The sequence below is a fragment of the Anser cygnoides genome, chromosome 5, assembly GCF_040182565.1.
Source record: "Anser cygnoides isolate HZ-2024a breed goose chromosome 5, Taihu_goose_T2T_genome, whole genome shotgun sequence".
Classification (NCBI taxonomy): domain Eukaryota; kingdom Metazoa; phylum Chordata; class Aves; order Anseriformes; family Anatidae; genus Anser; species Anser cygnoides.
Window position 1 is genome coordinate 61,303,686 of NC_089877.1, and position 12,139 is coordinate 61,315,824.

At 56.2% G+C, this 12,139-nt stretch overlaps 2 protein-coding genes across 4 annotated transcripts in view; both read right to left on the minus strand.

Annotated features, from left to right (window-relative positions):
• Window positions 1-12,139, minus strand: part of JKAMP (JNK1/MAPK8 associated membrane protein) — a 134,224-nt gene that overhangs the window by 90,548 nt on the left and 31,537 nt on the right. The gene's annotated exons all lie outside the window — the stretch shown is intronic.
• The window catches only part of DAAM1 (dishevelled associated activator of morphogenesis 1), an 88,338-nt gene that overhangs the window by 73,302 nt on the left and 2,897 nt on the right, over window positions 1-12,139 (minus strand). The window lies entirely within an intron of this gene.

Here is a 12,139-nt window from a genome sequence, read left to right on the forward strand (position 1 = left end):
CAAAAGAATTCGCAAAAATAAATGCGAGTGCTTTTTGTTTGCATGCGTGTTCCTTAAGGTCTGCGCCGACAGGAAACCTCCGCAGTACCCCGGAGGGATCCGTTGCCATCAGCTAAAATTAGACATCAATGAAAGCAAAGTTCCCCGAGCGGGTAAACACGGGGTTGTTTCTCCAAGGTGTGAGCGGAGCTCCCACCACTCGCTTTGGGAGTGGCACGCTGGGCTTTTCCTCCCCTAAAGGCCATCGAAACCAAAAATGGAGCTTTCTTTTCGGATTAAAAGAAATTAAGGGAAATAAATAAGGCGTGCTCCCGGGGAGAAGCAGAGGGGGCAGGAGGTGTGCCCTGCTGCTGGGCTCGGGTGCAGCTGAGCCGCATGGATTGGATGCGGCGTGCTGGGATGCGATGGGATGGGATGGGATGGGATGGGATGGGATGGGATGGGATGGGATGGGATGGGATGGGATGGGATGGGATGGGATGGGATGGGATGGGATGGGATGCTTGCTGCGGTGCCGGGGCACCAGTAGAGCCCCCCAGCAGCTTGCCCAGCACCACGGGCACAGAGCGAGGCTCCTGATTTATCGTGGTCCATGAGCACAGCACCAGGAGGAGCCTCTCTTCCAGCAGACACGGCACCCAGAGCAGGGCAAGGGGATCTGCTCAGCAGACATCGCCCTGCTCTCCTCGCCTCGGAGGAAAAACTTCATTTTCCTTCCCCCTTTCTCTCTGCCCTCCCCCACCACATTAAATACCAGCGAAGCTCGGGGGAATATTTAATCTCAAACCTCAGTAATCAATCAGCTCGCCCTTGCACGCGAGAAAGAGTTGCAGCAGTAAGCACCAAATCCCTTTTCTATTCACCAATACCACGTTCTAATTACATACATAAAATTTGCCTTTTAACATAAATCTCGAACGGATCCCGCCAGCCCTGGGTGGCGGGTGGGGAGGGACACAGTGCCAGGGGAAGAACACGGGGACGGGGGGAGGAAGGGGAGGAGAAACCATGGTGGCAATTATTGGAAATGACAACTTCAAACAGCTGCTCTGGTCTGCCGCGGGCATGACGATGCTTTGACCTTGGGTTTGCTCCTCACACTGTTGCAGAGGATGGGCAGCAGCCACCCCAGAAACCTGCTGTGATCCCACAGCCGGCCCCAGCACCACGAGCTGCATCGCTTCCATTGCCACACGCCAACACATGTGACGGAAAACAGGGACAGCAAACAAAAGGTGGGCACGGATTAAAAGGTTTGGACCGGGCTGTGATACAAACAACGGCAACTGTGACTCTCCACCAGTGCTGGGAACTTACTCAGAGCCTCTCCAGCTAGGTTTGAGGAGGTTTAGGATCACTCCCTGCTAACATTTGTTCCTTCCCAAGTGCAGGCATCGCCAAACCGACAGGACCATTGCACGGCTGCCAGCACAACAGGCAGGCATCCCTCCCTGGCACCACGTCCCAAGTGACAGGGCTCACGAACAGGGATGTGAAAAACCTATATATTTTAAACACAAACACACGCGCAGACTTTTCCAATACCGAGGAACAAAAGACGGGACATCCCGCTGAACCATCGTGTGCAGCTCAGCCGCTCTCCGCGGCGACGAAGGAAATCAGAACCAGAGCCCACGCGCACACCCGCTCGCTGCGGCGTGTTTTGGCGCTGGGAACGTTTCTGGGTCCCCCCAGCGCAAGCTCTGATCTGCAAGAGCTGCAAAATGATCTCGCAGCCACCCCGACCAAGGAGCAGAAGGTCCCTGGGTGCACGGGCAGCCCAGAGCAGGGGGCTCACCAGCTCCGAGGTGCCCAAAGCAGCGCCGCAGCACGAGGAGAGGACAGAAAACACCTCCTGCACATGGCAGGGAGCTTCTGCCCCTCTGTGCAAAACGAAACACCCCAAAACCCCACAGCGTGCAGAATGAAGCAAGGTCAGCTCCTAGGGCTTGGCCATCGGATGAACCCACCCGTGACCGCCGCTCCTGCCCCGCTTGATCGCGATGCTCAGATAAGGCAACAGAAACAAGCTCGGGTTTGGGGATGGCGGTGTTATCTTTGACTTCCTTACACGTAGCAAAATTGTGGTTTTGAACCCTGTTCTCTCAGGCACGTCCCACGGCAGGCTCCTTAAGCAAACATGCGTGTATCGCTTTCAAAAGACGCACGCTCCCTGGCTCGCAGAAGTGGTTTTCGGAAGGGGATGTGGTGCGGCGCAACGGGAATTTTCCAATTCCTCCCGACAGGAAATGCCACGCTGAGATCTGAAAGGCAAATTTACCTGCAACCGAGATTTCTGCGCCCCAGTTTCCTTCAAAAGGCGACCGCTCCCTCCCCCCTTTATTTTTGGCTTCGCTTTCCCTGAGACTTGTAACATCAGGAATTGCTTGGCACAGGGACAAATTCCTCAAGCTCCACACGCATACCTAGAGAAACTGTTTCACTTACAGCCGCCCTGATCCCTTCAGCCCACGCTGGTAGATGCTCGTTTGGGAAGGACCAGGCAGGGCCGGACACCCTCAACGTGCTCCCCAAAGAGGATGGTGCACCAGGGTTGGTGCAGTTCGGGATGGAGACACTCGGTATCTGGAGCAAGCAAGCTAAAGCTCCCAGGCACAGAAGCAAGGATGAATTCATTGATTCATGGAAAACGTCCTTCTAAATTACTTCTTTCGGAGCAGCAGGACTAGACAAAATGAGGGCTATGATATGGCAGCAGCGCTGCGGGAGCGCCAGCTCTGGAGAGCACTCGTCTGGCTTCAGCTTCCAGGTGCACGCTCCTCGCCGGGCTGAGAGCTGCTGGATGCTCACCGCCGCCTCCCTGACAAAGCGACGTACTCTTGAATTTTCCAGTTTCTCGAATAAAAGGCAAGAGGAGCTCTTGTATTATCCGCAGCACAAAGCATTTTCCCCAGCTCCCGTGCATTTGCGGCACTTCTGTGCGCTCTTACATCAGTAACGTCAGCCCCTTCCAACGCCGATGCCAGGACCCGTGGGACCGGCACAGCCCCTGCTGCCAGCCCACTGCGTGCCCACAAATGAAGCTGCTGCCTTCCTGGGCAGTTACAGCAACATTAAAGAGCCTTTTGTAGCAGCGACTGCAGCTTACCGAGACTCAAACCACCGTCCGCAGCTCCAAATCACCTTCTGGATCCATTTACCGAGCCCCCCATTTTCAGCTCATCTGCCAGTTTATAAGTCAGCATCAACCTGAGATCTATTTTTACAGGCATCGGCAAAGTCGCTGAGTAACGACGGATGTGCTCCCGCAGGATTACACCTGCAACAAGTGCTGCGGGAACACCCCTGCCTCTTACAAATTCCCCCCGCTGGCGATATTAAAACCACCACAAACCCCAGTGCCCCGTTTGGGGATGGTGGGGAGGAAACGTCGCCTTTACGTAGCGAAAATGGAAAACTAAATGCATTCGTAGCAGGGCAGCATGCAAGCTCTTGCACTCCTGGTTGTTCACTCAGGCGCTTCCTATTGTGCTGCCTCTGAAACCACTCTCACCGTGAACACCTGCGAGACAAAGGACAGCAGTGTGCCAGGCCGTGCCTGGTAGCCGTTATGGGAAGACGAGGGTGGAAATAGCAGAAAAAGGGATTAAAGACGGGGAGGGAAGTGGCTTCGGGGAGGAAAACCGCAGCGCTGGGCTCCTGCTGCGCTCATAGAGGAGGGCACCAGGGACGATCGCGCTCTGCCGCGTTTCGGAACTGAGCTCGGTGCTCCCGATGTCTCGAGCGGGTACCCAGGTGAGGCGCACGAACCTACACACGTCCCCAAGCACCACGTGTTTCAGTGCGCAGCCGAGGCAGTGCACGAGAGGCAGCTCTGAGCCTGGAGCTGCGCCAGGCTGGAGCACGGAGGCGTCGTGCAGGGACACACAACGCTGCACGACAACGTGCAGCCTGCAAACACCAACTCCTGTGCTCGCCGCGAGCGCTTTCCAATGGCACGGGGGAAAGGCAGAGAGTCCTGCAGCAGTGACGGGGAGGGACGAGGACGGAGCACGAGCCCCCACCCGCTGCGGGTGGCACCCCGGCCACGAGCTGCTCTGCTCCTGGGCACCTGCAAAGCACAAACCATGCTGCTCTCGGAAAGCCGTCCCCTTGTTTTCTTCACCACCTAACTCACACGCCACCAAAGAAGTCAACGAGTTGACCTTTCAAGGGTAAAGCCGATTCCCCCCGCTTTTATCTAAAATTTGCCTCCCCCACCTACTTTTAAGCCAAATCAAGGATAACGCCCTGCTCTCTGTTCAGGTCAGCGGCTTCGTCTTGTAGGTACCATGACGTGTATTAATATCCATTTATACGACACCCGCGGCTCCTATTGCCCCGCGTGGCTGCTGGGAGGGCCGGGGCTGGCACCGCGCTGCCAGCACACGCGCAGATAAGGGGGACCCCGGCCGCCGAGGACGAGCGTGGTCACATACTCCAGATAAGCAAATGGGAAACCGGGTTTCAAAGCACAACGCCGACATGCGGTGCATGCAGTCATGGACGGCTAGCAACACTCTCACCACTTATTTAGCTCAGAAGTTGCCTCCATCGGAGACCCCGAAGCTGTTTCGTCAAAGCCCTCCCGCCGAGCTGCCTGCTTGGCCGTTCTGAAGCCTGCAGTGGAGAGGGTTGGAAAGAAATGGCAGCTCTCTGTTCTGAGGCTGGCCCTGGCACGTCTGGGGGAAGATGCAGCAGCACTTTTCACCTGCTGTGAATTTTTGGTCTCTCTAGGCCTCCTGGAAGCCCAAATGCAGAGGAATCTCAGATGCTATCCCACACGACAAGCCTCAGGAGTTGAACTATATACACAGTATTCCCCCACTGGTGTTTAATTTCCCTTTTTACCTTCCCAGACAAAAAGGCCCTATCTCTGCTCAAGCTGACCAACAGCTTTTTATTCCTTGGCATCCACAACTACTCCACTGCTAGCTCTGGGAGGCCTGCGGCAGCAGAGACCTTCTCTCCATCCTGCCCTCCTCTCCATCCTTGAAGCCTCCAGCCGTGCCCAGGTAGCCGCGGCGTGGCCACCAAACCCTAAAACATGCCAGATCAACAAAAGGTTATGGCCACACGGCAAGGCCAACTGCTTCTAAAGCCCACATCCCCCCGAGCTAGAGATGTCCACGCCGCTGCCCATCAAGCACCCCACATCTTGGCCACCAGCACGGCCCAGCCACGGGCTAGCAGGAGGCAGCAGCACCTTGCCCGTGGGGTGTCCTCTCCCCACCAAGTCCTGGCATGGGATTCTCCTCCTGGGCCTGTTTGGAACCGCTCTGCATAATCAAAATCAGAGCTGGCCGCAGTAACCACATCTCCAAGGGTGTATTTAACTCAAATGGAAGACAAAGGGGTTTGGGTCCACCGCAGATTAAAGGAGCTCAGCCTGGTTCCATCAGGAGCTCCCGGCCGCCCCGAGCACGTCTCAGACACACGCGCTCCTTGCAGCTCCGCGGCTCGGTGGCCTCCGGAGGAGGAACAGACGGGCTCCTGCGAGGCTTTGACAGGGGAAACGCACAGCGAAGAGGCGGTGGAGTAGGTCCAACAGGTTCTCCAAGCCTCGAGCACGGCGCAGTCTCACCAGGGTTGCTGTCATCCGTCTGGACCCCGCGATGAGGCGCGGTGACCTCCACGGCTCCTCCAGCCCCAGGGGAGGAAGAGGAGGAGCCGGGACCGCGGGAGGAGGATGAGGACATTTCCCTCCTGGTCTTCAGCCGCTCTGCTCCAGGGCAAGGCTTGTTTTCCCTGCCTAATTCCCACCCGTAACGTTTCATCCCCCGGCTCCTCCACCGCAGTCACAACACGCAGATGCGACCGAAGACACGGTTATTTTTACATTTCCCCCCTGGGAAGCCACATCGAGTGCCACGTCACGTCAGATCACGGCGCGGCACCAGCTCAGCCGGCAGCACGGTGCCGCCTCGCCCCCAGCTCCATCGCAGCCCAGCCAAGCACCAAAACCATCTTTTTTGGGTCTTTTTCTTGAGGTTTTTGGGCTTGGCCACGCCAAGATGCACCGAAGCCCACGTACCGCGTGGAGGAGGACCGTTGTGCCAGCATCAGGACAGGAGCCTGGCACTGCCAGGGATTTCTTTGAACCCTGATCTCTGGGCACTTTTATAGGAGGAGGAAGATCCCAACACTTCCACAAGTAATTGAAGAGCTTCTGGGCTTTAAAGAGCCGTGGTGCCGTGATGCTCCCGCTCCGTGCCAGGGCAGTGACGTGGTGACAGTCGGGTGGGCACCAGGCAGGTGGGGATGGGGAAAGCCGGGTCCTTTTGAACAAAGGGAGCAGTTTGCCCCGAGTTTTATTCCCCTCCTTCCCTTCAGGTTATGCTTCCCACCATCTGGGCGCACCAGAGCAGCCTGGTGTTCACCAGAGAAGATAGCAGGTTCTGGGCTGCTTCTCCACAGTTGCTTTACAAATAGAGTAAATAAACAAAGAAATAATGAACGTCTGCACCCTAAAAGCATCCCACAGCCCTTCCCCCGCCAACATCTCCCCAAGCAGAGCGCAAATCCAGCTGCTCCACAATCTTATCTCGACGCAGAAACAGTCTGGGACGAGATACAAGGGTTCCCTGAAGGCACGGTTTATTAAAGGCATCTTTATTTAGCTGCTTTTCTTCAAAAACCCTGCACGAAAGCGCCGCTCCCGGATGGGTTTTCATTGCAGCAGCAGGGCAAGCCAGCAGCAAACCCCATCGAGGCAGGGATATGGGGACGGGTCCCCACTGCTGCCTGCCACCCACACACGGAAAGCTGCTGGGCTCCTTCCCAGGCTAAAAAACAGCCCAGGACCAGAGAACACAGCCAGTCCACGGCACTTCCAGGCATTCAAAGGCTGCAGCAACCCCGCTCAGAGCCACCCGGAGCTCAGGGGACGTGCGCTGATGGGTGTTTGGGCTCGCCGCGCTAATGCAGCCCATGGAAAGCTCCCAATTTGCCCAGCAGCTTTGCGTCTGTCCCCTCGCCGCGTATACTGTCACCGGGCTTTGCACACCCGTAGCCAAACGCACTTCATGCCGGGCTTCAAGAAACGCAGAGCTACAACACCACGGAACAAAGAGGCACCGGTTTGCACACATCCCCGGGAACTTCCCTGCAACCACCGCTTCTTATTTACCCAACACGCGATCTTTACACGTCGAGCTATTTTAATCCCACCCGCTATTAATGGATGTAAAAGGCGGTTGGGCAAGGCGCTCGACAAAAATCTCATTTAGAGATCAAGACAAGCTTAATTGGTTTCTAGCCAGACCCGCACAAAGATGGGTTACTCCACGAATACAGTTGCTAATCTGCCCATTATACTCCGTAAGCCCCCACTGACAAAGAAAAAGGAAAAAAAAATGAAGAAAAAAAAAGACAAGATGCACAAAGGAACGTGGGATTTTGAGCACGCCACTTGGAACAAGGAGCAAATTTGGGGAAAAAAGCTGGGGATCCTGCAGGAACACGGGGTTTGCTCTCCTTTGAGGAAAAGGAAGAACCAAGTAGTAAACAAGACAACAAAACCCGATCTAATGCAGATCAAATGTGCATTTTCCCCCACGCACCACGCGCAGCCACCGTCCATGTCGGTTCGGTGGAGAGCGTTCCCAGCAGCTATTGTTCCTGCAGGTCTGCAGCAGCAAGGGGAAAAGCCAACGCGGCCGAGGAAGCGTCACTTCACGAGTGACGGAGCTGAAAGGACGGAGAGCCTCGTGATTAAAAAGCGCACAGGACCGAAACCCTGGAGAGCTGAATTCACTTCCTCGCTCGGCTGCAAAAAAAATAATAAAATAAAAAATAGCGAGTTTCCTGTGTGATCACATCCTAGATGATTTATTCACGTATCTGGTGTTGAAAACCGAGGGGGGGGGGGGGGAAGGAAGCAGGAGGAGGAAGGGGAAGAGTCGATCCTGCAGGCTTTTAATAGGCTTGGGGTTAGCTGTGCGCCGCAGCGGCTCAGCTCCCGGCCCGCGGCGCGGATCCTGCTCTGGGAATCGTCGGCCAGGGCTGCGAAGCCAGCAGCAGCGGCGCAGGTAGCGAGGTGATGAGAGGGCTCTTTGCTTCCAGCCTTGTGCAACAGCCCGAGACTCCCTGCTCCGGCGTAGGAGGCCTGTTTATTTCTTCAGATGCCAGCCAGTTTTGCTGGGTGGGAAGAGCTGCACCCCAGGGAGAGGGGAGCTCCCGGTGCTGCGGCGGGCTGGAGCCCTGCGAGGAAGGCGATTGAAAGCTTTAAAGGGCTGGGCTGATGCCCCAAGCACCCACTGTCGTGCTGGGACCTTCACAGCACTGCCCCTGGGGCATTTCTGCAAGGGGCAGATTGCAATTCTGCACAGCTCCGCAGTGTGGGTGGGCTCGCTGTAGGGCAGAGAGCTGCAGTGCGACCCAGAGGCTGGATCCAGCCTCCCCGAGGCATTACCTAACAAGGTGAATGTTGGATGTGATTTTTATCCTCCCCTTGGAGAAACGAGCACCCATTTTTCATGGGTCCTTCTCTCCCTGCCCCGTGACGGCTCAGCCTTTGGGTCCCCGGGTCCCCAGCTGCTCCGACACCCCACGGCATGGCGACGCCAGGCCCCGCAGCCGCGGTCTCTCCTCCAGATGCAGCCCAAAACACGACGCAAAGGGAACAAAAAGAGGACATGAGGCAACCAAGCTAAAACCACGAGACACGGCAGCACCCTCTGCATTCAAACTGCTTCGGCGTTAGGTCAAAGTACAACAGCAGGGTTTCCCCACGCGCACCGCAGCGCCGGGCCATCACGTGGCCGCACTCTCGCACTCCCATCAGCTGGTCCAGCCTCGGCCCAAAGTCAGCGGAGTTTCATCTGATGCAATTGCTGGCACCTCCTGGAAATCCACCCGGCGATTATTGCAAGGTTAAAGTCCGTCTTACTCGCTTTTTGCTCATGTGGAAACGCGTCAGGCTATAGGATGGCTTGAAGGACCAGGGACAGGCTGTGTTTTATGGACCTTTTTAAGGAAGTCGTACCGTGCCGGCTAGGGGAACCGCTCGGTCTCATGCCTACACAGTCCACGGCAGACCCCGTCACACGTCGCATCTGAACACACCACAATCATTGCTGCTTCGCTCATGATGAAGAACTGGCAAACGTTGAACTCAGTGAGGGGAAGAGCAGCATTTAGTACAAAAGTAAATGCGTGAAAACCATGAGCACCAAGACTTGCCTCCAACTCCAGATCCAAAAGTAAGCTGTCTGTAGGGATTACAGCGTTTAGCGCGCTCCAGAAAATTTTCCTGACATCTTGTTGCTCTGTGTAATGGGGAGGAGGGACTTCTTGCAGCTCCAGAGCCACCAGCGATTTCACATGTGATTTCCCAGACAGCAGTCTGCACCGAAGATAAAAGGAGCTGGAGTTTAAAAAGGGAACTGAGTTGTCCCCGGGGAGCCTCCAGCCGCTTTGTGGGACGCATCCGTAACGAGGGGACGGTGACGAAGGGAGCGCCGTGTCAGGTCTCGAAGCCAACCTCTTCCTGCCAGAGAGTTTCAGTAAGCAAATGCCTTACGTAAAATAGCTGTCAGGACAGACATTTGAAGCGTCGCCTCATGTAAACAGGATTGCTCTGGAGGCACGGGGGATTAGAGCAGTTCAAACAGTCCTCGGCGTGACTTACCGGAGCGGATTTGCAGCTTCGGCTTTCCTGCTGCCCAGCTCTCGCTCGGCCCCGCCGAGCAAAACCCAGGATCCCACCCTGAGACCTTCGACCCCACCAACATCCCCACACGCGAGGAGGGGTAGGGACAGCGATGGGAGAAGCCCCGAATTCCAGAAGAAAACCCCAAGCAGGGCAGGGGCACGGCAGTCGTGTGCTGCGCACTGTGCGAGGAGCACGGTGCCAACCCAACAGGGCAGCCAAAACCCCAAAATCTCCCCATCCAAAAGGAGGGGAGAGCTTGGCACAAGCAGACTTGCAGCCCCTTGCAAGCATCCTTGAAGGAAAGAGCTGCGCTGGTCCTCAGCTACCACGGGCTCTCCAGGACGGAGCACCAGAGCCCACAAGGGTGCTCCTCTAAGCACCGGTCGTTTAGAAGATGCTGAGGCCAAGCCAGGAGCAGGCATCCAGAAATAAAATAAAAAATTGCAGTTTTGCTCCTCTCCAAGAAGTGTGCGTGTGCTACTCCTGCCTGTTGATAGCTCACCCTCAAAAGCTCATCGCTGAGGACGTCCCTGGGCAGGCGAGCTGACCCTCACTGCCGTAAAGCAGTGAAGGAACCCCCACCCCACAGTGATTTCCCCCAAACTGACACACACAGCGAAGTTTTGCTGTTTGGTAGGGAGCCCAGCTGCTGCTGTTTGATGCAGAACCCCCCCCAAAGCCAGGCTCTGAGCGGCACGGTCCTGGGCTGCCTTTCCCCCGCCTCCCAGGGCCGATGAATTAACTGGGTCTTCCCCGTCTTTATATCACCAGCGTTTGGCTGCTGATGGGTCGCTGGGAGCTGTGCACAACCCATTTCCAGCCAGGGCTTTGCTCACACGCAAGAAGGGACGTGGAGTCCCATTGCAAAACTCCCGGTGACAGCCTGGGAGTTCACCCTCTCGTAAAAATGCTTGAACCTTGCCGGCGCAGCCCGGCGCGGGGCAGCCCGGGCTTCGGGGCAGTTAAGCCGTGCACACACGAAGACATGATTCAGGTGAGCAGCACGTAGCTGGGAGTGCATAGCTAAGTAATGCTCACCCGAAGGAATGCGGGAGGCGCAACAAGAAGCCACTTGTCTGGCACGGCGAGGAGCCCTGCAATAATCCGCGCGGCCCCGCCAGCACCGAGGAGCCCGGCTCTCTGCAGGACGAGGCCAACAGCACCACGATCCCACCAGGATGGGCAGCGGGCAGGCTGGGGAGGACAAGGAGACCTCCAAACCAACAACGCGCCACCCCTCCCTGAGCACTTCACGCAGGCGCCGCCGTGTGTCCTCAGCGCCAAATCTGGAGGAGCTCAGAACCAGAGCTCCAAAACAACTTGGAAGCAGCCAAAAAAAAAAAAAGCAAACCAACCACCCTGTCCTTCAGGAAGGCACAAGGAGTGAACAAACGAGCACCAGCAACCGAGCTCCGATGCTCTAACGCCGTGCCACCAGCCAGCTCCGCCGCGGTGACGGACCCGCGGTGGCACGGACCCTGCCACCACGATGGCCCCTCCGGCAGGTGTCGGCAATGTTTTGCACCGTCTGTCAAAGCCTGTCAACGCAACTCGGTCACCGAGCAGCTAATTTATTACCTTAACGAGTCACGATAATAATGACTCATCAATGAGCGCCAGCAGGTTGGGCCACCCCATCCATCTGGCTGATTTAGGAAGTGACTTCCCAGCGCAGGTGCTCCCGGCAGCACAAAGCCCTTTCATTCAGCAAACTCAGAACAAAAGCCGGAGGCCGAGGACTGAACGCCAGAGGAAGCACTAACGAAGCAGGGTGAGCGGTGATTCATGCGGAGCACGCAGAGGTTGCTCCGGAGCGCGGCGCGGCGTGGGGCAGGACACCCTTAGAGTGACCCCACCTAACTTCACCACGAGGAAAGCACGGGCAGATGCTGCTCGGATGATTTCAGGCATTATTTTGTGCTGCTGTAATGCAGGTGGCTGGCGTTCAGACCACACTGCTCACGGAACAAAGCCCTGTCAGCTCACCTCATGAAAGTCTCCAGGTAACCAACCCCGTATTTACGGTGTGCCAGGCTGCTTCTCTCATCTCCACCTCCTTTGTTTTCCTCTCGGAGGCCACAAGGATTTGAAAGTTTTATGACTCACTGGGCTGAGATTTTCCAAGCTACCCAGAACTCCTGGTTCTTCAACATATTCCAGAGCACTGTGACACCCCACGAGGACAGCAGGCACCGGGCAAAAACCATCTCCCGAGAGGGCGGGTGGGAGACATGGCACCGACACAGCTTTATCCCAGCCAGGCTCAGACCAAGACAGCATCAGGAAAAAGAAGAACCAAAGACAAATTGCAAATGCACTATGCAAAAAAAGCTACAGCTGGCATATTTAACTGCTTCCCAAACTTCTACTAGCTGTTCCCCTCATCCCCTAGTATGGTAAGCACGCAGAGTAACCTATATGCTAAGCCACAGAGATTCAAGTCAGGATAGACAGTATTTTTTCCCTGACTTGTACCCTTTTGTT